Source organism: Aegilops tauschii, chromosome 4 (assembly GCF_002575655.3).
Source record: "Aegilops tauschii subsp. strangulata cultivar AL8/78 chromosome 4, Aet v6.0, whole genome shotgun sequence".
Taxonomy (NCBI): domain Eukaryota; kingdom Viridiplantae; phylum Streptophyta; class Magnoliopsida; order Poales; family Poaceae; genus Aegilops; species Aegilops tauschii.
In genome coordinates, this window is record NC_053038.3 from 117209980 (window position 1) to 117233416 (window position 23437).

Genomic DNA, 23437 nt, shown 5'->3' on the forward strand with positions numbered 1-23437 from the left:
TTATATTGTTCTTGCTAAGTTACTACTACTATCATCACTGTTACACTTGCTACAAAATTACTGCTATCACTGTTACCGTTACTATTACTGTTGTCACTATTATCAAAACTATCATATTACTTTGCTACCGGTCACTTTGCTGCAGGTAATTAATTTCCAGGTGTGGTTGAATTGACAACTCAGCTGCTAATACCTTCAAATATTCTTTGGCTCCCCCTGTGTCGAATCTATAAATTTGGGTTGAATACTCTACCCTCGAAAACTGTTGTGATCCCCTATACTTGTGGGTTGTCAAGTCCTTTTTCTGGCTCCATTGTCGGGGAGCATAGCTATATTTGTTGATTCACTTGGGATTATTATCACTTTATCACTATGAAGAATCTGAAGGATGCTAAGACTAAGATTTTTCCCTCAAAGACGATGGGAGGTAAGGAACTACCATCCAGTTCTGCTTTAGATTCACCTTCTGTTATAAGTAAACTTGCAACACCACCACATGCTATCAATTCTGATATGTCGCAAGTTATTGATGATGCTACTTTTGCTATGGATAATGCTTATGATGATACTAGTACCTTGCTTGATGATAATGATGTGCCACTTGGTGATTTTCTTGATGAACAAATTGCTAGAGTAATACAACATGATGTTGTTGAATCTGATGATGAGCCTGAAACTGAAACTCCTGAAACACCTACTAGAACTAGCCTTCCTAGATATGAATTGCCTAAGGTACCGGAAGGTTATGTTATGAATGAGGAGACAACTAGAGGTATTCTTGCTTGTAAGGATAGAGATGATATAGAGAAATTATTATGCAAGTATAAAGAAAAATCTCTGAATGCTAGAATGTAATATGATCCTAAGTTTGCTACTTCACCTATCTTTATTGATGATAAGGATTATGAATTCTCTGTCGACCAGAGTTAATTACTTTGGTTGAATCTGATCCTTTCCATGGTTATGAAACTGAAACTGTTGTGGCACATCTTACTAAGTTGAATGACATAGCCACCCTTTTTACTCATGATGAGAAAACTCGTTATTACTTTATTCTCAAATTATTTCTGTTCTCATTAAAGGGTGATGCTGAAGCTTGGTACAATACTCTTGCTCCTGGTTGTGTGTGTAGTCCCCAGGATATGATTTATTACTTCTCTGAAAAATATTTCCCTGCTCATAAGAAACAGGCTGATTTACAGGAAATATTTAACTTTGTGCAAACTAAAGAAGAGAGTCTCCCACAAGCTTGGATGAGGCTTTGCCAATTACTTAATGCTTTGCCTGATCATCCTCTTAAGAAAAATGAAATACTTGATATCTTCTATAATGGACTAACCGATGCTTCTAGGGATTTCCTAGATAGTTGTGCTGGTTGTGTTTTCAGGGAATGAACTGTTGGGCAAGCTGAAGAATTATTGAATAACATATTGAAAAATCATGATGATTGGACTCTTCCTGAACCACCGCCTAAACCCACTCCAAAGAAGAGGGGTATACTATATCTCAGTCCTGAAGATATGCAAGAGGCAAATAAATCTACGAAGGAAAAGGTATTAAAGTTGAGGATGTTAAAAATTTACCTCCTGTTGTAGAAATACATGGGCTTAATACACCACCACCGCCTAAGGTGGTAGAGGTAAATTCTCTAATGAAGTTAATCGATAATGACAATCCTCACAATATGCACCCTAGCCAATGTCTTTATGAGTTTGAAAACTATATTAGAAAGCAAGATCACTTCAATGCAAATGTTATGAAACAATTGAAATGCAATTCTGATATGATTGCTCGCTTGAGTGACTTGTTATTTAGAATCTCATATGATGTTAGACGTGTTGGAAAGCATGCTTATATGGCTCAAACTCAGTTAGAACAAGTTGCTAAATCTCAAAGAGAGTTGCTAGATTTAATGAATCATAATATACATGACTTTGCTGTTAGAGTTGCAACTAGAGGAGGTAAAATGACTAAGGAACCTCTTTATCCCGAGGGAGACCAAAAATAATTGAACAAGATTCACAAAGAGTTAACACCAATGCACGTAGTCCTTCTAAAAAGAAAAAGAAGAAGAAAAATGATAGGACTTTGCATACTTCTAGTGAACCTGAAATAGAGAATCCTCCTGATCATGATAATGAAACTTCTATCTCTAATGCTGAAACTCAGTCTGGTAATGAACACTCACCTTAGGATAATGAAAAAGAAAATGATGAGGTTCATGGAGATGCTCAACCAAATAATAAAGAACCAGACAATGATGTTGAGATAGAACCACCTGTTGATCTTGATAACCCACAACCTAAGAATAAAAGATATGATAAAAGAGACTTCATTGCTGGAAAATGCGGTAAAGAAAGAGAACCATGGGTTCAAAAACCTATGCCCTTTCCACCTAAGTCAACTAAAAAGAAAGATGATGAAGAATTTGAACGCTTTGCTGAAATGCTGAGGCAAGTCTTTTTGCGTACTCGCTTGACTGATATCTTGAAAATGCCTCCTTATGCAAAGTATATGAAAGACATCATCACTAATAAGAGAAAAATACCGGAAGCTGAAATCTCCACTATGCTTGCTAATTATACTTTTAAAGATGGAGTACCTAAAAAACTTGGAGATCTGGGAATACCAACTATACCTTGCTCTATCAAAAAGAATTATGTGAAAACTGCTTTGTGTGATTTAGGAGTTGGTGTTAGTGTTATGCCTTTCTCTTTATATAAAAGACTTGATTTGGATAAAATCACACATACTAAAATATCTTTGCAAATGGCTGACAAATCAACTGCCATACCAATCGGTATTTGTGAGGATATGCCCGTTGTTGTTGCTAATGTTACTATTTTGACTGACTGTGTTATACTTGAGATGCCCGAGGACGACAACATGTCGATTATCCTTGGTAGACCCTTCTTGAATACTGCAGGGCTGTTATTGATTGCAATAAAAGCAAGGTCACTTTTCATATCAATGGTAATGAGCATACAGTGCACTTTTCGAAGAAACAATTCCAAGTAAATGCTATTAATGTTATTGAAAAATCTCCGACAATCACTATTGGAAGTTTTCAAATACCTCTACCTACTGTCAAAAAGAAATATCAAATGCTTATCGTTGGGGACATTAATATCCCCGTTGAGGTAACTTAGTGATTTATGAAAGTTCTTCGGTTTCATGCTAATTGAAAGTGGTGTTAAAAAGACTTGATCAACCTTATTAATGAATCATTTTTGAGCGGTATGAAGTTGATGAATTTAGTAAGCACTACCTTCTGTCCTTACTTTTTGTTTTCTGTTTTTATTAGTCAAATAAAATAAAATGCCATGTTTTGTCTGTTTTTTGAATTTCCAGTGTAATAAAAAATGACCCAAAAATAAAAGTTCTTAGAATGCTCTGAAAAGTTAATATGATTTTTTATGAATATTTAACAATTTTTGGTGCAAATAATATCAGAGGGTGGTGTACCAGGTGGGCACAACCCACTTGGGCGTGCCAGGACCCCCAGGCGTGCCCTGGTGGGTTGTGGTCCCCACGTGGGCCCCTCACTTATCCCTTCACACCACATCATCACTTACCTCATGAAAAAGTTCTCCATTGTTCTCTCTCTCTCGTGTTCTTACTCTCAAACCAGCGGATTTCGATATCTTTGCTCGAAGCTCCGTTTCCGAAACTGTTTCGGGGGATTGTTGCTTGGTATGTGACTCCACTGTTTGTCCAATTAGTTTTTATTTTAGTGGTTTATATTTTGAATAATTATCTACTCTTGGTGCTGCTGTAGATGAGCTTGCATGTTGAATTCTTTGAGTTCTAAGTAGTTTGAATGCTCGCTATGGCCTCTATGCATCCCTATGAGTAGTTGCTATCAATTTTGTGAAGTTTTGTTGAGAAAAATTTGTGGACTAAAAACTTCAGAATTTTGTTCATAGGAAAAAGATGAACATCTTTAGGAAGTTTGCTTCTAAGAAGAACTCCAAGGGTGTTATTGGGGAGTCGTCTGACAGTGATCTCAATCCCTCGGCCGTGCGAATGGCCGCACACCCAGTTTATGGAAGAGGCTGGAATCCTTCAGGAGTTCACACAATATGCTACTAATGCTGGCCTCACTGAGTTCATCGCAGATGAATGTGAACAGTATCATCTCCTCACAAACATCTTTGTTCAAAGTTTTACTTTCATTCCTAGGAATAATCCTCCTGAGGTGCGGTTTGATTTATATGCTGAAACCCATCAGATACCACTTACTGAATTCTCTAACATATGCATGATCCCTTCTGATGGGAGCTTAGTCGAGCCTAGGCCGGCAGAGTTTGAGGCCTTTTATCATACCTTGATGGGAGGAGATGAGAGATGGGTGTCAGCTATCACTGCCGCTGGCTTGCATTTTCCTACTATTCATTACTTTGCTCTTTTCATTGCAAAATGCTTGCTTGCTAGAGAGAATGTGGGTGCGCTCAGTTCACCAGACCTTGTTGTTTTACTCGTGCACTAGAGGGCGACAACACTTATAGCTTGGGAGCTATTGTGGCACGTCGCCTTCATATTAATATGTCCAAGGCTAAAATACATGGTGGGATTTTCGCTACTCGTTTGGCGGCTCACTTCGAGGTTGAGATACGCCTTCATGATCACCCTCTGACCAAGGTTTACCTAGACCACGCAGCCATGGATCACCACCACTTCACTGATATCGATTCTCCTAACATCCCTATTCCATATAACCTGGTTTTTAGCGTTAACACTCGCGATATTATTCCATTGTCTGCTCCTGCTTTGTTTGATTCTGTTGCCAGGGGCGGATATAGGATTATGCCTGCGGACATCATCGCCTACCGGAATGATCAGGCTACTGCAGAGGCAGAGGAGGAGCCCCAGCAGTGGGATGAGTGGATGCCCGCTCCTCAGTACCCCAACTACTATCCAGGCTACTGACTGTTTACCAAGTTAGGCCAAAAGCCTAAGCTTGGGGGAGTACATGTTTCTCACCGACATTACATTCATGTCCACTCATTTCATTTGTCGGTGTTCACACTTTTTCATTGTATTATCCATGCTTAGATTTATTTTCTTGCTTTCTTCTTGTGTGTTTGAAAAACCTTAGAAAAACAAAAAAATAGTTATAGTTAGTTTACTTTCTATGCATGCTTAGTTGTAATACTAAAAAGAAAACCCAAAAAGATTTTCTTGTTCTTCTTTTGCTTGTTGGAAGCTTTCCCGTGTAAATAGTTTTTTCGTTTTTGCTTTTCCCTTTTATTTGCTTGTTCAAGAAAACCAAAAACTCCAAAAATATTTCAGTGTGTTTCTCTGAATTTCTTTTATTTTTATTCGAGTTGTACCGAGGAGAAGACCACGATTAAAATGTTGAGTGGCTCGCATATGAATAATTGTTGATCTAATAAAGAGCACATTTTACCTTGTCTTCTCCTGTTGAATAAAATGTACGTAGATTCCAGCTTAGTCCACGGCACTCTTGCACTATTATTATTTTCATATCGTTCGGTCGTGCAAGTGAAAGGCAATAATGATGACATTCGATGAATTGGCCATGGCAGAGAGAAACTGGTATGAACTCGACTTGTTATGTTTGTGTAAATATGTTGAACCTAGTATCCATGATTCAACCCATTATGATTAAACATGTTTGCAATGACAATTACAGATTATAGTTTCTCATGCCATGCATAACTAGCTAGGAGTGGATAATGATTTATCTTGGATATCAACATTGCGTTAAAATGATTGTGATGTAGTATGATGATATGGTATCCTCCTCTGAATGTTCGAGTGGCTTGACTTGGCACATGTTCATGCATGTAGTTGAATCAAAACCAACATAGCCTCTATGATATTTATGTTCATGGTGTTTATATCCTACTCATGCTAGTGTCCAATGTTACTTATGCATAATGCATGTTCATGACCGTTGTTGCTCTCTAGCTGGCCGCTTCTTAATCTAATTGCTAGCCTTCGCCTGTACTAAGTGGTAATTCTGCTTGTACATCAAACACCTTGAACCCAAAGTTATTCCAGATGAGTCCACCATACCTACCTATGTGCGGTATTACCCTGCCGTCCTAAGTAAATTTGCATGTGCCACCTCTAAAAACTTCTAATAAATATCCTTTTGTGTGCCTGGATCGTTCATGGAACGACAGGAGGTGGTCGGTATCTTCCATGCTAAGCGGGTTATTCTCAGGTCGAGTGTTTATTCACTCGCCATCGCACGAGAAAAGGACGGTATTAGGGATGCCCAGTCCCAAACTGCAAACAAAAACTCCCAATGGAGTCAAAACCTTTACTCTTATCGCTTGGGAACCGCCACTAGTGTGCTTAGCATGGAAGATATTGATAACTGATAGTCGTGAAGTAAATGAGAAGGGTGCATGTCTCAAAATGTCATTTACCTCTGTTTTAAAAACTTGAGCTCTGGCACCTCTGCAAATAACTGCTTCCCTCTGCAAAGGAACTATCTATTTACTTTTATGTTGTGCCATCACCTTCTAAAACAAGCGCCAGAACCTGAGAGCACTATTGTCATGACTTATGCCTTGTGTGTAGCTAATGTGGGTGCATCATGACTGGATCTTTTCTACCATGAATTACAATGTTTAGTCGCTGCTTGAACTTTGGAGGTGCTCTGCATTTGTTTTGCAGTCTCAGAAAGGGCTAGCGAGATACCACTATTGTCATATTATATCATGGTTGTTTTGACAACATGTTGCTGTCTCAGATATCTTATTATTGCTCCCTAGCTGATTATGTCATTGATATGAGTTAATATAATCTTTAAGAGTTATTGTCGGCATGGTTAGTTATAATGTTGGCTGAAACCTGGGTGCTGTTTAAGCTTATTTATGCAAACAAGAGCAAAAGAGTTCATAAAAGTTTTTCTTTTTCACTTTCAGTTTATCAACTGAATTGCTTGAGGACAAGCAAAGGTTTAAGCTTGGGGGAGTTGATACATCTCCAACTCCTAACGCTTTTCCTCTTGTTTGAACTCTAATTTGCATCATTTGAATGAAACTAACCCCGGACTGACGCTGTTTTCAGCAGAACTACCATGGTGTTGTTTTTGTGCAGAAATAAAAGTTCTTCGAACAGAACGAAACTTTGTGAGGATTTTTTATGCAATAAATAAGAATTTCAGGAGCCAAGATCCACCGGAGGGGGCACCTGGGTGGGCACAACCCACCAGGGCGCCCCCCCCTCCTGGCACGCCCAGGTGGGTTGTCCCCACCTGGTGGCCCTGCAGACCCTGAAACTGACGCTATAAAAATCATATTTTTCCAGAAAAATATCAGGGAGAAAGAATTATGGCGATCCACGAGACGGAGCCTCCGTCACCTCCTATTCTTCATCGGGACTCCAGATCTGGAGTCCGTTTGGGGCTCCAGAGAGGGGGGGGTCTTCGTTCTTCATCATCACCAACCCTTCCCCATCGCCAATTCCAGGATGCTCCCCACCGGGAGTGAGTAATTCCTTCGTAGGCTCGCTGGTCGGTATGGACTTGGATGAGATTCATCATGTAATCGAGTTAGTTTTGTTAGGGCCTGATCCCTAGTATCCACTATGTTCAAAGATTGATGTTGCTATGACTTTGCCATGCTTAATGCTTGTCACTTTGGGCCTGGGTGCCATGAATTCAGATCCGAACCATTTATGTTATCACCATTATATCCATATTCTAGATCCGATCTCGCAAGTTATAGTCACCTACTACGTGTTATGATTCGGCAACCCCGGAGTGACAATAGTCGGGACCACTCCCGGTGATGACCGTAGTTTGAGGAGTTCATGTATTCACCATGTGTTAATGGTTTGTTCCGGTTCTCTATTAAAAGGAGGCCTTAATATCCCTTAGTTTCCAATAGGACCCTGCTGCCACGGGAGGGTAGGACAGAATATGTCATGCAAGTTCTTTCCATAAGCACGTATGACTATTTACGGAATACATGCCTACATTATATTGATGAACTGAACTAGGTTATAAATGTCTCATGATGAATATCATCCAAGAAGTCACCGATCCAATGCCTACGAATTTATCTTATATTGTTCTTGTTAAGTTACTACTGCTATCATCACTGTTACACTTGCTACAAAATTACTGCTATCACTGTTACCGTTACTATTACTGTTGTCACTATTATCAAAACTATCATATTACTTTTCTACTGATCACTTTGCTGTTGATAATTAATCTCCAGGTGTGGTTGAATTGACAACTCAGTTGCTAATACCTTTCAAATATTCTTTGGCTCCCCTTGTGTCGAATCTATAAATTTGGGTTGAATACTCTACCCTCGAAAACTGTTGCGATCCCCTATACTTGTGGGTTATCAGGTTGCTTGAGAGAGACCATCTTCATCCTACACCTCCCACGGATTGGTAAACCTTAGGTCATCCACTTGAGGGAAAATTGCTACTGTCCTACAAAACTCTGCGCTTGGAGGCCCAACACGAGTCTACAAGAATAAAGTTGCATAGTAGACATCAATACTGTCAAGAATCTTCTCAATCTGAACTTCATTTGCGAATCGAGGATGAACAGGGCGAGGACTTTGCTCTTGCTTATTATTATCTTCATTTTCAGCATTGTCTTCAGTCTCAGCATTTTCTTCATGTTGAGTAGGAGCAGGAATAACAATTTCCTCTTTAGTTTGTTCCTCCGTGGGTATGATTTCTCCAGTACCCATTAGCTTGATAGTTTCGTTAGGAGAAGCTTCATCTAGCACATTTGGTAGGTGCTCCCTTTGCGAGCCGTTATTCTCACCGAACCGCAATCTACAGTTTCGACCACTTTATAGTGAAGGTTGAAGACTCTGTAGGTGTGCGAATCCTTTCCGTAACCAAACCTTCATGTGCTTTCGGTGAAAATTTGGAAGTGTGATGTGGATCCTTGATCCAGTGATACGTCTCCAACGTATTTATAATTTTTTATTGTTCCATGCTATTATATTTTCAGTTTTGGATGTTTTATATGCATTATTATGCTATTTTATATTATTTTTGGGACTAATTTATTAACCTAGAGCCCAGTGCAAGTTTATGTTTTTTCCTTGTATTTGAGTTTCGCAAAAAAGGAATATCAAATGGAGTCCAAATGGAATAAAACTTTACTATGATTTTTCTTGGACCAGAAGACACCCAGAGGACTTGGAATCCAAGCTAGAAGACCCACGAGGCAGCGGAAAGGTGGAGGGCGCGCCCTAGGGGGGGCCTACCTTGTGGCCCCCTCGGGAGTCCCTTACCTACTTCTTCGTCCTATATATTCACATATATTCCAAAACCCTCAGAGAGAGCCACAAAGATACTTTTCCGCCGTCGCAACCTTCTATTCCTGTGAGATCCCATCTTGGGGCCTTTTCCGGCATCCTGCCGGAGGGGGATTCGATCACGAAGGGTGATACGTCTCCAACGTATCTATAATTTATGAAGTATTCATGCTGTTATTTTATCATTCTTGGATGTTTTACAATCATTTTATAGCAACTTTATATCATTTTTTGGGACTAACCTATTGACCCAGTGCCTAGTGCCAGTTGCTGTTTTTGCTTGTCTTTTACATCGCAGGAAATCAATACCAAACGGAGTCCAAACGCAATGAAACTTTATGGAGATTTTTTTGGACCAGAAGGAACCCAATGGGCCAAAGCTGCACCTAGGGGGTGCCCCGAGGGGGGCACAACCCACCAGGGCGCGCCAGGCCCCCTGGCGCGCCCAGGTGGGTTGTACCCACCTCGGTGGCCTCCCGTACCCCATCTTTGCACTATAAATTCCCAAATATTCCGAAACCCATCGGGGTGAACCTAGATCAGAAGTTCCGCCGCTGCAACGCTCTGTAGCCACCGAAAACCAATCTAGACCTTTTCCGACACCCTGCCGGAGGGGGGAATCATCTCCGGTGGCCATCTTCATCATCCCGGCGGCCACCACGGTGAGGAGGGAGTAGTTCACCCTCGGGGCTAAGGGTTTGTACCAGTAGCTATGTGTTTAATCTCTCTCTCTCGTGATCTATATCATGGGCTTTGTTAATATAGATGGATCATATGATGTTTCTCCCCTCTATACTCTTGATGTGATGAATTGAATCTTTACCCTTTGAAGTTTTGTCATGTCGGATTGAATATTCAGATTTGAGAACACATGATGTATGTCTTGCGGTATGAATACTTGAGGTGACAATGAGGTATCGTATTGATTTGCTTGATATATGTTATGGCACTCAAATTGCGGATTCCCGAGGTGATGTTGGGGTAATCTATGCATATGGGTTGATGCACATTTTTATTATCTTTTCTCCGATAGAAACTTTGGGGTCTCTTTGTAGTTCCTTGTGTGGATTGAGTATTATGAATATGAATTTGCTTTGGTGTTACTCGAAGACCTTGAAGACCTTGAAGAATAGCGTGGAGGCACCGTCATACTCGAAGTGGATCGCGAGGGCGCCCTCCGCACGGCAAACCCACGCGACCTCGCCCCAGCCGTGGGTCATGAAGATCTTGCTGGGGGAGACCGCTTCAACCTCTGCTCCGGTCGCCGGAGCGTCGCAGTCAGCATGCTGCAACCAGAGCTCGAGGGGTCCCCTCGGTGGCGTCACGTTAGAGAAGAACTGCGGGAAGCTGATCCAAGAGCTTGGGGGCATCACAGCCCACAGCATAAGCTCGCGCGAGGAGTCCGTGGCATGGACTCCAGGAGCGACGGCGCGCGTCGCCACGGCACGTCGACCTTGGCCACCGCGCGCGCGCCGACGCTCGTCGCCCCTTCCTCCTGAGCCCCAGGCTCGGGCATAGAAGGGCAGAGGATACCTAGGAGGAGGCCGCTCACACCAAGGCCTCGTCACCACCTGCATCGCCACTGCGTCGCGGCGGTGAAACGACCTCTTCTTCGGCGGGAGCGGCGCCGGCACGTCGAGGGGAGTCTTTCCCTTCTCCGCAGCAAAAAACCTTCGGATGGGCGCCATTGCTACTAGCAGATGATCGAGGAGGAAGAAGCAAATAGGATTGGGAGAAGTGGCGACGGGGGCTCTGCCCCCCTCATCATTTATAGCAGGAGAAGGCCAGCCAGCGCCCCCACGATCACAGGTAATGATGGTTTTCCTTGCATGTCGCAGGGACTTGTCAAGTCGGGCAGTTGCCGAGGCAGCGTGGGGAAGCGGAGACGCCCACGTCCAATCAACCGCCATGCGTCGACCAAGGCTGCAGGCTTTTGGGGCCCGCGGCCCACCGCGCTTGACCTTTGGCTTCACCTCGAAGCCAAGCCCGAGCGCGCCTTGGGCCCGGGAGCTACTGTCGGCGTTCTGGGAACGGGGGTGCCCGGACTTGCCTGCCTGCGGCCCACGGCGTGGCTGTGCTAGCAGGCATGTACGGCCCATCTTCATCAACAAGGCACTCAAGACCCTCGCAAGGGGCCAAGCCTCGTGAGGCCGACGACGCAAGACCTCCTCAGGAGCGGCCTCGCCAGGGACGCTCGCGAGGGGCGGAGAGATCAAGGCAAGGCAGACCTCGCGAGGTTCTCGTGACGTGAGCCATGACGACCGAGACCAGGCGGGTGCCAGGCGGGAGCCAGCGCGCGGAGTGTCCTTGTTTCCTCTTTGGTGCTAAGGAGGCAAGGGTAGGCGTGGAGTACCGAGGCATCAAGCAAAGGTTTCCACATCGGTGGAACGAGACCAAGACCAGCGTCACCACCAGAGCCTTTTGCAGGCGAATACCGCTTTTGTCAGGATAAGCTGTACTAGTTGTCCCCTTTCAAATTGGCCGTTGTTGGCTCCCTTCCCTCTCAATATTTGGGGAGAGGACCAGGGCCTCTATAAATAGGACTAGCCACCACCGTAGGAGATAACTCACAAAAAGGCATCTCATCCTGAGTAATCCTAACGCACACAAGTTCACCGAGCACAAGAACACCTCAACCTCAGGAGGTTGTTCTCCCCCTTGTACTGTTCATCATCAGCCCAAGAGGCAATCCACCACCACCACACTGGAGTAGGGTATTACACCACAACGGTGGCCCGAACCAGTATAAATCTTGTGTCCCTTGTGTTGCGAGTTCGTCGAGTTCGTTCTTGAGATCTTAGCCAGTTAGGACGTGGATCGGTAGGGAGGAAATCTTCGCGATCACCCCAGTGTTCGAACCTTGAGGGTTTTGCCAAAACCTGTGATCCGACAGCCCCTCCTCCTCCTCCCTCTCCGGCGGCCCCCTCCTCCTCCTCCTCCCTCCTCCCTCTCCTGCTCTCTCCTCGTCCTCTCTCCTCTCTCCTCCTCCCCCTCCTGCTCTCTCCTCCTGCTCCTTCCCCTCCTCCTGGCCTCCTCCCACACCTCCCCTTTCTCTAAATAGGTTTTAGTTTTTGTTAAATGTAGGTTTTTTGTTTTTAGTAAATGTAGGTTTTTAGTATATTTTGTTTTTAGAAAATTTGAATAAGTAATTTGAAAAGAATAAGTAAATGTAGGTCTTTTGAATAGAATAGGAATTTTTTAGAAATTTTGAATAAGTAAATTGAATAGAATAAAATATGAAATTGAAAAAATAAGTAAATGTAGGTCTTTTTAATAGAATGGGAAATTTTTAGAAATTTTGAATAAGTAAATTTGAACAGAATAAAATATGAAATTGAAAAAAATGTAGGTCTTTTGAATAGAATAGGAAATTTTTTAGAAATTTTGAATAAGTAAATTTGAATAGAATAAAATATGAAATTGAAAAAAAAGAGTAAATATAGGTCTTTTGAATAGAATAGGAAATTTTTAGAAATTTTGAATAAGTAAATTTGAATAGAATAATTTAATGTAGCTTATGGAGTTTCACTAAGTCCTAAGATGACGATAATAATGTTTTTGTTTATATTTTGTTTTTGCAGAAATCAAGGAGCCCCTGCATCATCCCCGCCGTCGTCCCCGTCACCGACCCCCTCCGCTCGAGGTGAGAGCAGGCACCCCATGTTGTTAATTTAATTTAGGTATTTTAGGTGTTTAATCTTAGAATAATGTAGTATGAACCCTAGTTATGATCGAATCATGTTCAAAATGTAGGTTTTTAATTAGGTGTAGTTAATAGAATTTAGGTGTTTTAGGTGTCACATTTGTTGTTATTTTTTTAGTTAAAGCAATTATTCCCGCATCGACGTCGACGATGCCTATCCCGCATCCTCGTCGTCGACTCGGCGGAGGAGGCCTGGGCTTGGTGAGGAGTCATGTCCGGGACTGGGCTCTGTCGGGCTGGTACTGGGAGGTGCTACCTTCTGGGAGGCGCAGCTTGGTGAGGAGCCAGCCCATCGTTGACCCGAACCTTCTTTGGTGGCGGTCGCGTGGGCCAGTGATGGTGCGGAGGCTTGAGGACCCCGTGGAGGTGGTACGTCACTGTGTCAGCGAGGAGGACGAGCATGTCCGTCGCTACATGGTTGCGTTGGAGGGCTGGTTCTCCAATACCTGGGAGGTTCTTCAGGGATCTCACTGGAGCTATGATCCTGTGATGGTTCCTTCTCTTTGGGTGTCCACCGCCAGCGCCGATACCCGTCTTTAACTACGGTTTTAGCTGTATTAGTGATGTTATATGTATGATACTATTCGAGATCTATTAGTGATAATATTCGACGATGTACGGATGAAAGAGATGGTTTAGTTTTGCTTATTGAATGAATGCTAATTTGAATACTAATTTATTTTACGATTTAGATATGTGCTTGCCCTTATGATGTGGATATAAACATGTATATGTTGTGTTGCTCAAATAGGATATGTGCTTGCCCAAGTGGCCGGCCATGTTTGCAGGTTACACCTCCTGTAGTGGCCTATGTTTTACCAGAGTGTTGATTAATTTCCGTTCCGGCAAATTTTAGGGGCTCGATATGTCCTTTTTTAGCAAAGATCATGCCGGATTTTTTCGTGAATTCTGGCATGACTTGTGCGAGAATATGTAGGAAATATCGAGTGGCATGGAATTTCTAGAAAAATAATTAAACGACATTTCGGGTTGACTTTAAGTCTGTCGAGGCTCCGTCACCGAAGGTCAAAAAATTAGTGAGGGAGTGTATCCACCATATATGAGAGAGGACGAAGAAGCCGGATTGTTGTCGTGGGGGTCGTTTCTCCTTCGTCTCCGGGTGCTAGATCTTTGTTATGCACTAGGGGAAGAAGGAGTACTGACCATCACCGACGGGCGCAAATGTGAGAGAGGAATCAGTGAGTGAGAGTCTCCACCACATACGAGAGGACGAAAAATCCTGACTGTTGTCGTGGGGGTCGCTTCTCCTTCGTTCCTGTGTGCTAGACATTTTGGTGTAATGCACTCGGGAACGAAAGGAGGAGCTACCATCACCAACGGTTGAATGTATACACCACGCAAGTTGAGAGTTTTCAACAAAAAGACTCGACAGACCGATAATCAACCCGTGATGAATAATAATGATCTAATTTAATTTTTGTAGTACATATATTGAATTGTACAAGTTTAATCTTTGAATTATGAACGTAGGAAATGTCGTCATCGGACGACGAAAGTCTTCCGGGGGAGTGCAGCTGGTGCAACGACTACCGAGATCTGTGCGACAGGCCTTACCTGGACGAAGATCGGTGCTTCAGCATTAAGCTCCAGGAGACCTTCGATGTTGAAACGGTACGCAATGACGACAAGTGTTTTTTTCGTAATTAAGCATGACTTCAACTATTTCAATGTGTAATTTTCATCTTCTACAATTCGAGTAGCTTATCCCATGCCATGCAAGACGCTATGTCTTGGAGAGGATGGATTTTGAAGACCATGAAAATTTCAAAACAAAGAAAATTCACCTAAGGACTCATCATGGTATGGATTTTGAAGTAAATCTGTATAATTCTGAGAGCGTAACCCATTTTGGTTGCAAAAATTGGGAAGCACTTTGCAAGATGTATGGTTTTTTATGAGGGTATGCTTGTCACCATGGATCTTGGTGATCCTGACATCGACCAAGACAATATGGACATTTGGGTCCTTGTTGATACGCTTCCAGTTCTACCGCTATGTGAGTTTCTCAAACATAGTTATTAACTAATTTATATTGTTCATTTCAAAATAGTTGACAAATTATTTTCATTGTTCAAACAATGTGTGGAACATGGTAGACAGAACCTACTACACCGATGGCTCTGAGTAAACTTATCAGGAGAAAAATCATCTGGTCGCATTTTGTACTGATCTTGAGAATTACAATATCTATTATAAAACTCCTCCACATTATGGTCAATACGTGTCACTAGTGCATGTGTTGAACTACGGTAACATCCATGGAGATGCCATGGTAAGATTTTTTAGTATTACGACATCCGTGCATCTTTGGCATAAATTCCTTTAAAACTTAACTACATTGCTCACTACGAAGTTATTACTATGTTTTTCAACAGAAAATCCTGAATGATTGTGTGCCTCATCTGATGTATCAGAATGGTCGCCTTGATGTTTTGAACATACGGCTAGGTCATCCTACGAATCTCACCTGTCCATATCAGATTTCTAAAAGAAGTGGAGACATGAAAATCAAATAATGGAAAAAATGTATGGACAGTTGTAAGGAGGTACTTGGAAGCAACATTGTGCGAAAGGCAAGAATTGAATAAAGGATAATCTCCATTCTCCATAATGGAGCGTCAGGGCCTATCTTGTTTTATGCTATTTTACCTAAGAGAAGGTAGTAGGTCCTAGTTAATAATACTCATGATCATGTGCTAAGAACAACCAAGTAGGATTGGTTAGATGACTATGATGATGATGTGGTATCGAGTAGAAGTTGAATGATCGATGATGATGAGTATGACTTGTTATTATGATACCAATGATGATTTATTTATTATTATGATCGATGATGCATGATGCTAAGTTGTTATATGAGCATGATTACTTATTATATATAACAGTGGGTGAAATGAACCTGGATTAGATTCAAGTGAAGCCAACATGTGGTGCACATCGAAAGTACTACTAACCCAAACTAGATCAAGTTTGGATTAGAGTAGTACTTTCGACATGCACCACATGTTGCCTCCACTTGAATCTACTCCATGTTCATTTACCCACCGTTATATATAATAAGTAATCATGGTCATAAAATCATATGATGAAAGTACTGTATATAAAACCACACAATGAAAATAAGTTGTATTTTTAAAAATACAGGAAAATTTAGCAACATCGCTTTTTAGAACAAGCGCTACTGCTACTTACAAGTAGCAGTAGCGTTGTCCAAAGGAGAGCGCTACTGCTAACTAGGTATAGCAGTAGCGCTCCCTTTCCAGCGCTACTGCTACTAGTTAGCTGTAGCGCCTTAGTGGTAGCACTGGACCTAGCGCTACTGCTATGCATATTTCAAGCGCTACTACTAGGGTTTTCCCTAGTAGTGTGTATGTGATAGTTATATTGTTGAATCCATTCATGATGTTTCTGAAAATTATTACGAGGAAAGAACTTATGCTCCTACATATCTCAATAATATCAAGTTCCTTCTCTATGTGTTGATTGTTTTGAAGTTGCACTTGTTTTGCCCTCCTATGTTAGTTGATTCTTGCTCCCTTAAGTTGTTTGCTTACGAAATCCCTATGCATAGGAAGTGGTTTAGACCTAAATGTGCTAGTCATATGCTTCATGATGCTCTCTTTATGTTTCAATTATTATCTTTTATGCGAGCATCATTGAAATCATCATGCCTAGCTTAAAAGGCATTAAAAAGCGCTTGTTGGGAGACAACCCAACACTTTTACCTACTATTTTCGTGTATTCACATGATTATGCTACTGTATTGATCATGTTTTATTGCTTTTGTTTCAATAAAGTGCCAAGTAAAGCCTTTGGGATCATGTTGGGTGATAGTTGATTTGACCCTGCTGAAAAACAGAAACTTCTGCGCTCATGAAAATAAGTCTCATTTTTAACAGAAGAGTGCTTTTGAGTTGATTATTTTTGAAGAAATTTAATATACAAATTTCTCACGTGGTCCTAATTTTTTCATAATTTTTGGAGTAGAAGAAGTATGGTTTGAGTACAGATCATTACAGACTATTCTGTTTTTGACAGATTCTGTTTTCAATGCATAGTTTGCTTGCTTTCTAGTTTCTATGGCTTATATTGCTCATTATAAATTGTGGAAATAATAAGCTACAGTAGGAATTGTGTGATAACAATTATGAATCTTGTCTTTGACAGTACCAAAAGTGGAATGGTTTGCTCTTTATCATACTAACCTATCTCACGAAGTTCCGTTAAGTTTTGTGTGATTGAAGTTTTCAAGTTTTGGGTGAGATATCGATATGAGAAGAATAAGGAGTGACAATACCCTAAGCTTGGGGATGCCCAAGGCACCCCAAGTTAATATCCAAGGAAGATCCAAGCAACTAAGCTTGGGGATGCCCCGGAAGGCATCCGCTCTTTCGTCTCCAACATTATCGGTAACCTTACTTGGAGCTATATTTTTATTCGTCACATGATATGTGTTTTGCTTGGAGAGTCAATTTATTTTGTTAAGAATTTGCTTTCTATTATTTAGAATAATGTTTTGCATCTTTCATTTCAATAAAAGTGCCATTGATAGCCTTTGCCATGCTTATCTTGCAAGTATACATGTTGCTGTTTGGAAACAGAAAGTTTATAGATGTTGCAAAAATTCCCTAGAAAAGTCAGAGTGTGATAAAATTTTGAAACTTTTTGCATAATAAGCTCTGATAAATTTTCTACAGTGTGGTAAATTTTCATAATTTTTCGAGTTAGAGAAGTATGATGAATATTGCATTCTTTACAGAGTGTACTGTTTTGGTAGATTGCTGTTATGTTTGCATATGTTTGCTTGATTCTATTAGAGGATAGGAGTATTAAATATGCAGAGGCATTTAGTATGCAATGTTGAACAATAATTTTAGTGATTTTCTACAGTAGATAATGATAAGGTTTTTGCATTGGTTTATACTAACTTGGAGTTTTTAAGTTTTTAAGATTTAGGGAAACCGTGATATAAAAGGAATTAAGGAGACACAAAAGCTCAAGCTTGGGGATGCCCAAGGCATCCCAAGATAATATTTCAAGATGTCTCAAGCATCTAAGCTTGGGGATGCCCCGGTAGGCATCCCACCTTTCTTCTTCAACAATTATCGGTTAGTATCGGTTGAGCCCAAGTTTTTGCTTCTTCACATGAGTTGTGCTATTCTTAGAATGTCATTTTATTTATGTTTTACTTGCTGTTTTAATAAAATACTTAGATCTGAAAGTTTTTAAATAAAATTGAGTCCTCAAATAGTTGCCAAGGAGGCTAAGTAAGCGGCATTCACATCCCATCAACAAAGCTCTTTTCTTTGGAATTGCTCTTTTGCTTCACTTATATCCTATGAGTAAATTGTCGAATAAATTGAGTGTTATGAAGTTGAAATCATATCATGCCTAGTTGTAGCTTCAATTTGGGTCTAGAAAGTGAAATCTTTTGAGGCTTGACAATCACAATTTTGGCCATACAAGCAATTCACGAATAATTAGTATAAGGAAGAGAACTTTCACATGCAAATGCACTATCCTGGAAATCTTTTGTGATTGTGAGCCCCCATCAATATATTATATGCCAAAATTGTTGACGTTGGACAAGGAAGACAACGTAATGATTTATGAGGTGACAATGAGGTATCGTATTGATTCACTTGATATATGTTATGGCACTCAACTTGCGGATTCCCGAGGTGGCGTTGGGGTAATCTATGCATATGGGTTGATGCACGTTTTTATTATCTTTTCTCCGATAGAAACTTTGGGGTCTCTTTGTAGTTCCTTGTGTGGATTGAGTATTATGAATATGAATTTGCTTTGGTGTTATTTTAGTACGAACTCTAGGATAGATCAAACGGAAAAAATAGCTTTGCGTTACTTTAGTACGAACTCTTGAATAGATCGAACGGAAAGAATAGCTTTGAGGTGGTTTTGTACCCTACAAACAATATCTATCTTTTGTTCTCCGCTAGTAGGAACTCGGGAGTGATTCTTTATTGCACTTTGAGGGATAATCATATGATCCAACTATGTTAGCACTCTTGAGAGATTGCACTAGCGAAAGTACGGACCCTAGGCCTTGTTTTCAAGCATTGCAATACCGTTTTTGTGCCCGTTTTACTATTTGCTACCTTTTTGTTTTTATTTATTCAGATTATAAAAATATATTTGTACCAACCATATTACACTTGTATCACCATCTCTTCGCCGAACTAGTGCACCTATACACTTAGCCATTGTATTGGGTGTGTTGGGGACACAAGAGATTTCGTGTATTTCGTTGCAGGGTCGGTTGAGAGAGACCACCTTCATCCTACACCTCTCAGGGATTGATAAACCTTAGGTCATCCACTTGAGGGAAAATTGCTACTGTCCTACAAAACTCTGCGCTTGCAGGCCCAACACGTGTCTACTAGAATAAAGTTGCGTAGTAGACATCAAAGGGCATCTACATCAACCCTATTGCCCTTCCGGTGAAGCATGAGTAGTTTACCTCAGACCTACGGGTCCATAGCTAGTAGCTAGATGGCTTCTTCTCTCTCTTTGATTCTCAATACCATGTTCTCCTCGATGTTCTTGGAGATCTATCCGATGTAATCTTATTTTGCGGTGTGTTTCTCGAGATCCGATGAATTGTGGATTTATGATCAGCTTATCTATGAATATTATTTGAATCTTCTCTGAATTCTTATATGCATGATTTGATATCTTTGTATTTCTCTTCGAATTATCGGTTTGGTTTGGCCAACTAGATTGGTTTTTCTTGCAATGGGAGAGGTGCTTAGCTTTGGGCTCAATCTTGCGTGTTTTCACCCAGTGACAAAGTAGGGGTAGCGAGACACGTATTGAATTGTTGCCACCGAGGATAAAAAGATGGGGGTTTTATCATATTGCTTGAGTTTATTCCTCTACATCATGTCATCTTACTTAAGGTGTTACTCCGTTCTTTATGAACATAATACTCTAGATGCATGCTGGATAGCGGTCGATATGTGGAGTAATAGTAGTAGATGCATGCAGGAGTCAGTCTACATGACACGAACATGATGCCTATATGCATAATCATTACCTTGGATATCGTCATAACTTTGCGCTTTTCTATCAATTGCTCGACAGTAATTTTTTCACCCACCGTATTATTTGCCTTCAAGATATAAGCCTCTAGTCAAACCTATGGCCCTGGGTCTATTTTCCATCATATTTGTTTCTGATCTACTATTTTGCAATCTTTTATTTTCAGATCTATAAACCAAAAACCAAAAAATATTTAGTTATCTTTTATTTAGTTTTATCTATCTCTACCCGATCTATCCTTTGCGAGTGACTGTGAAGGGATTGACAAACCCTTTTTGGCGCTGGGTGCAAGTGTTTGATTGTTTGTGTAGGTGCATCTATTGGGGACTTTCGCGTTTCTCCTACTGGGTTGATACCTTGGTTCTTAACTGAGGGAAATACTTATCTCTACTGTGCTGCATCACCCTTTCCTCTTCGTGGGAAAAACCAACGCAAGCTCAAGAAGTGGCATCCAACACCTAGCACCGAAGACCTTGAAATAGCTAACATTTGGCTTCTTACTAGTGAGTAGTTCATAAGATGTCTTCTTGAAGAATTTGTGAAGATAAACTCTGTTGATGATATGGCATGCAATGTCAATAGCTTTAGGCCAGAACTTTCTAGGAGTCTTGTACTCATCAAGCATCGTACAAGCCATCTCAATAAGGGTCCCGTTCTTGCGCTCCACGACGCCATTCTACTGAGGTGTGTATGGAGCAGAGAGCTCATGAGTGATGCCCAGTGTATCAACATAAGTGTCGAGGCCTGTATTCTTGAATTTTGTGCCATTCTCACTCTTGATGTGTTTGATCTTGATGCCATAGTTAGTCATGGCGTGATTGGCAAATCGTCTGAAGACATCCTGCACATCAATCTTATAGAGAATTATGTGCACCCAGGTATATCTCGAATAATCATCAATAATAACGAAGCCATAAAGATGTGCAGTGGTAGTAAGGGTAGAGTAGTGAGTAGGGGCAAATAAGTCCATGTGTAACAGCTCGAAGGGACGTGAAGTCGTCATGATTGTCTTTGAGGGATGTTTTGCCCTAGTCATCTTCCCGGCTTCACAAGCGCCACATAGATGATCCTTCTTGAACTTGATGCCCTTGATGCCAATGATGTGCTTCTTCTTCACGAGAGTGTGCAAGTTCCTCATGCCCGCATGTACCAGCCTTCGATGCCAGAGCCAGCACCCTGAAGCTTTTGCTAGAAGACATACAGCAAGTTGTGGTCCTGTGGAGAAATCTACCATATACGGATCACCTCTTCGATAACCTTCGAAGACTAGAGATTTATCAGAAGCCATAAGCACAAGGCATCGATATTTTCCAAATATCACAATCATATCAAGATCACAAAGCATTAAGATAGACATTAAGTTGTATCCAAGGGATTCAACAAGCATCACTTTATCCATGTGTTGATCCTTTGAGATAGCAACTCTACCTAGGCCCAATACCTTGCTTTTACCAGTGTCAGCAAATGTGATATGGCTTTTAGTAGATGGTCGACGAGTGGAATCCATGAGAAGACTTCGATCACCATTCATGTGGTTAGTGCATCCACTGTCCATAATCCATTCAGTAGCTTTCAGAGTTGTACCCTATAGTGCAGTTAGTAGGATAGGCTTCACCAAGAGTATTGTGAAGCATAAATATTTGGCGAACAAGCATACTATCAAAATTAAGATTCTTGGATGGTAAGATGGGATGTTAATCAAGAAATCCAGGGATGAAGTAAATGGTAAGACCATTTTGACATTTTATCTTGCGTCCCACAAGATGTTTTAGGTCCCCAGCATTGTCTTCAGAAGTCAATGATTTCCGGCTGGAGACCCGACCCTGCAAGAGAAGTTAATTCTTCTTAACCACCCACATCTGAAGGGGTGGCTTGAAGCAATGAGTCTAAGTGCACCATCTGAGAACTTTGGCTTTGAAGCCTTAGCAAATAGTTTTGCAGGAGGAGAATAGTACTCAAATGAATATGCAGAAAAATTCGTTGATTTGTGGACATAGCGGTTTGACCAAACCCATATTTGTGAGTCTGATGATAGTTTCCCTGCAAAACATTGGCATTAGGGTGACCTTGTTAGGTCCTCTATCTGTATGAAGCCTTTGGGCCATATGAAGCCTTTGATCTAGGGTTTGTCTTCTTCCCTGGTGGTGTCATGATGACATTCACGGGAAGGTTCACAAGCCGACTTTTAGGAACCCAGATCTTCTTCATAGGTGATCCATTCCTGCAGTTAGTTCCAATAAACCTGGCAAACACTTCACCATTCTAATTCTTGAATAGTTTATAGTTTGAGTCAAATGACTCATCAATAATAATAGGGTTAGCACAAGTGAAGCCAGACAAGGTGGATGGATCCATTGAAGGGCCCTTTGCAGCAACCCATGTGGTTTTGGGGTACTGCTTAGGCTTCCAGTAAGAACCATCAGCGTTCATTTTCCTCTCGAAACCAACACCCTCTTTCCTAGGTTTTCGGTTCAGAATCTATTTCTTGAGGACATCACATAGGGTCTGATGCCCTTTGAGGCTTTTGTACATGCCAGTTTCAAGCAATGTCTTCAACCTGGCATTCTCATCAGCAATAGTAGTGGTATCCTCTATTTCTTGAGGACATCACATAGGGTCTGATGCCCTTTGAGGCTTTTGTACATGCCAGTTTCAAGCAATGTCTTCAACCTGGCATTCTCATCAGCAATAGTAGTGGTATCCTCAGAAGAGGGGTTAGGTATCACATCAACAGTTGAAGATATTGTAGCTTCAGAAGTAGTAGAACATTCAGCAACAGAGACAGCATTGTCACGCTCAAGGCATTTTAAACAAGGTGGCACAAAATCTTCTCGAGCAGAACTGATCTGTTGAGCGAGTAGTGAATTGTTTTCTTTTTGAAGATCCTCATGAGACACTCTCAGTTTCTCTAGATCTTGCTTCCTTTGAAGTTAATCATAGGAAATCTTCTCATGAGTGACTGAGAGGGTTTCATGACGACTTTCAAGTTCCTCGTACTTAACGCAAATATTTTTGATGTCTTCTATTAAGGACTGGGTTCGATTCATTTCCTCGTCCAACACGTCATTGTTTTTTTCTAGCAATTTTTGAATCTTTTCCATGGATGTTTGTTGTTCAGTTGCAATTTTAGCAAGAGTCTTGTAGCTAGGTTTGGATTCACATTCAGAGTCATCTTCACTGCAGGTCTGAAAGTAAGCATCGTGTGAGTTTACCTTGGCACCTCTTTCCATGAAGTAGTAGGTGGGAGCAGAATCGTCGTCATCATTGGCCTCAGCGTCGGCGTCGTGACCATTGTCTTTTGTGTTGAAGATGGACTTGGCGACGAATGCCGAAGCTAGAGCCAGGTTTGCCATGCCTGAATCAGACTCCTCCTCAAACT